Genomic DNA, 1,068 nt, shown 5'->3' on the forward strand with positions numbered 1-1,068 from the left:
AGTAATAATAAAAATAATAATATGAAAACTTACATAGCGCCAAATACACCTCAAAGGATGAGTACGCTGATGGCACTTATTTCGCTTAACGATTTTAAAAAGAATGCTTTGAAAGTCATTAAAAAAAAGTTCACAATGAATTCCCTGAGCAAAAACTGTCGCTGATATGACAAAACCATATTTACATATCGTCTAGTCAATCAGATTCCTCTCAGCACTTTACATTCTATTTGTCATTAACACCAGCATTCCCATTTCAACAGGTACTTACCTCTGACATACCACACAAAACTATGTACGTATCTTGATGCTAGTATTCGTTTCTTCTTATCTTAGGTTCTTTTATTCGCATAATACAGCCTAGAGGAGAATGCATAGATGAAATACATATTTTTCAATAACATATGCCGTTACTAGATAATAATTAGTGCTTTCAGCATCCTCTTGATGTGTGCATTTATGTGTGTTTGGAAGGGTGGGGTCTGTGCAAAAAAAATCCAGATGGAGGAGAAAATAAAAATAACATTTTATTGTACCGTAAATGTAAACAGTGGGATGGTTAAATGCTTTAAATTTATGTAATTAGGAAGAAATATCTTATTTTTGGAGATTTCATGGCAGCAGAGAGCTTAAAACAATTAAAGAAAAACTTTTTTTTCTGAAATTTCCATTTTCTTATGGCAACTCATCAAAAACAAAATTTCATTTTTATTTGAAATCATCATTATTGGCAGCCGCGTTTGCTGAAGAAGGTATAAGAAAAGCCTTGCCTTATTAGAAAACTGAAAAAACCCAAATAAAACACTTGGGGGCAGCAAACATGTCAAGTACTGTAATTCTGTCAACATTTGCCATGGTATAATAATAATAATAATACACATTTTTAAAGCGCCTATTAAAGCAAACAAAACTGGCTTGTCACCGGCGCTGGAGGATGTTGGAAAGAAGTTGAACTATTTGAAGAGGAATGATTTAAGAGTAGATTTGAATAATTGCGGATCAGAAATGATACGTAATTGAGGAGGCAGAGAGTTCCAGAGTTTAGGAGCAGAGAAAGAAAAAGAGCGA

The sequence above is a fragment of the Anneissia japonica genome, unplaced genomic scaffold (assembly GCF_011630105.1).
Source record: "Anneissia japonica isolate Jap-2015-1 unplaced genomic scaffold, ASM1163010v1 scaffold288184_len555535_cov198, whole genome shotgun sequence".
Taxonomy (NCBI): domain Eukaryota; kingdom Metazoa; phylum Echinodermata; class Crinoidea; order Comatulida; family Comatulidae; genus Anneissia; species Anneissia japonica.